The 2,440-nt window shown below is 42.3% G+C and overlaps 1 non-coding gene across 1 annotated transcript; it reads left to right on the top strand.

Annotated features, from left to right (window-relative positions):
- The first annotated feature begins 963 nt into the window (after positions 1-963).
- Positions 964-1,067, top strand: LOC148545800 (small nucleolar RNA R71). Its single transcript, XR_015900479.1, has one exon. It is a non-coding gene; the product is annotated as a small nucleolar RNA R71 (small nucleolar RNA).
- Positions 1,068-2,440: the final 1,373 nt, after the last annotated feature.

Raw genomic sequence — 2,440 nt, 5'->3', positions numbered from 1 at the left:
TTTAATGAACTCAAAGTGGGAACTCGAGCTTCATCCTGCTCTTCTTCCTCTTTATTTGAGTCAATTTCTTGTGGTTTCTGGGGGGTTTCCTTCAGTTCCTTCCCACTCCGAAGGGTGATAGCCTGACATTCCTCCCTTTGGGTTGAAGTAATGTTGCTGCGAAGGTCATGGCTGGGGATTTGCTTGAACAAGTAGCCAATTTGTGTCTCAAGTTTCTTGATGGCAGCATCCTGATTCTGCATATTGGACATCACTTCTTCTCGGAATGATTTACTGTCTTGAATCTCTTTGCCTATGCCTTTAAGTAGATTCTCAATCCTTGAGAGTCTGTCATCAAATGATGGTAGATTGGGATTAGAGGTGGAAGGATGAGGAGGGTTATTTTGGCCTTGGTATACGTGTTGAGAGGGTTAGTTATGTGGGTGCTGATATGGTCTAGATGTGAAATGTTGGTGGGCTGTATTGTTGTTGGGATTTGAAGGTCTTTGATCTAGGCCTTGGTCTTGTTGATTTCCCCACCCAAAATTTGGGTGATTCCTCCATCCAGGGTTGTAGGTCTTGGAGTATGGATCACGGTTTTGCCTAGGTGAATTCCCAATGTAGTTGGCTTGCTCCTGACTACCCTCCGCTTCTTCATTCACTCCTTCTTGGGTTGTTGATGAAGTGGTGATTGCTGCTACTTGGTTCCTCTCCATCTTCTTGGTGAGGTCCGCCAGCTGCTTGGTAATGAGCTTGTTTTGGGCTAGCAGAGCATCTACATTGTTTAGCTCTATTACTCCTCTAGTGTTGCCTCTTTCAGAAGCATAGAAATAGTCATTCTCTGCTACTGTTTCAATGACATCTATGGCTTCCTCAATGGTCTTTTTCTTGTTCAAAGATCCTCCGGATGAATGGTCTACGGCCTTCTTTGACTCATAAGAGAGCCATTCATAGAAAATGTGCAGCTGCACCCATTCGTTGAACATGTCAGGTGGACATCTCCTTGTTAGGTCCTTAAACCTCTCCCATGCTTCATAAAGAGTCTCACCATCTTGTTGCCTGAAAGTTTGGACCTCAGCTCTCAGCCTATTGATTCGTTGAGGGGGGTAGAATCTTACTAAGAATTTGTTCACCACATCTTCCCAAGTTGTCAAACTCTCCTTCGGGAAAGACTCTAGTCACTTGGCTGCCTTATCCTTGAGTGAGAATTGAAATAAGAGCAGTCTATAGGCGTCAGGATGAACACCATTAGACTTCACTGTGTCACATATTCTCAGGAAGGTGGTTAGATGTTGATTGGGGTCTTCTTGGACACTTCCTCCGAACGAACAGTTGTTCTGAACAAAGGTGATGACCTGTGGTTTTAGTTCAAAATTCTTGGCATGGATGGTTTGCTTTTGAATGCTACTTCCACAGTTTCCTGGGTTTGGATTGATGTAAGAGCTTAAAACTCTTCTATCCTCCCCAGCATGATTTGCTCGACCTCCTCCGCCATGGTTATGAGCCTCTTCCTCACGATGGTCTTCCATGTTTTCTTCCATGTTTGGTTCAAAGTATTCCTCCTCTTCCTCAGCACCAACCACTCTTTTTCTTCTTGCTTCCCTCCTTAATCTAAAGAAGGTTCTCTCAGGTTCAGAATCAAAGGAAGTTGAAGCCCCGCTTCTTCTCCCTGTCATACAACCAACAAAGCACAAGCAAGGAAAATAAATGCAAAAAGTATTCTGTTAGAATTACTGTTAGTATGAGTGATGCAATATATCAAACAGTTAGTGGGTTAGTGAACTGAATTGTAAATAACAAAGAAAATTGAAAAGGTAGGGGGAAGGGAAGAAATTAACCAGAACTTAAAGTAAATTACTCAAACAGAAAATTAAATCAAACAAAACAAAAATGCTCAATCTAGTTATCTTCCAATTTAATCATTGTTGATGCAAAATCAATCCCCGGCAACGGCGCCATAAACTTGATGCACAGAAAACTTGTCTCGTGACAAATTTCCTTCGTCAAGTGTACCGAATTCGTCGTCAAGTAAAAACTCACAACAGAGTGAGGTCGAATCCCACAGAGATTGATTGATCAAGCAACTTTAATTAGAGGAATGTTCTAGTTGAGTGAATCAGTATTTGAGTTGAGAATTGCAGAAAATAAAATGGCGGGAAGGTAAATAACAGAAGAAGTAAACATTAATGTGGGTTCGAGAACGTTAGTGACAATCACCTTTTTCACTAATGTTCCTTACCCAAGTTAGAGCCACGTTAACCTCAACGTTAGTGGCACAAACGTTGCCACTAACGTTGCCTCTTGGTCCTTTGCACACGTTATTGGGACTTACCTTTCCCAATAACGTTGAGAAGCCTCCCCCTTTCTTACGTTAGAGTCCACGTTAACTTAGTTAACGTGGCTCTTAACGTTAGCTTGCCAACCTTCGAGAACGTTAGTGACACTTACCTTTGTCACTAAC

The sequence above is a fragment of the Arachis ipaensis genome, chromosome B9 (genome assembly GCF_059453495.1).
Source record: "Arachis ipaensis isolate K30076 ecotype BB chromosome B9, ASM5945349v1, whole genome shotgun sequence".
NCBI classification, from domain to species: domain Eukaryota; kingdom Viridiplantae; phylum Streptophyta; class Magnoliopsida; order Fabales; family Fabaceae; genus Arachis; species Arachis ipaensis.
The sequence above is the reverse complement of the archived record's forward strand: the minus strand, read 5'-3'. Positions and strand labels throughout refer to the sequence as shown.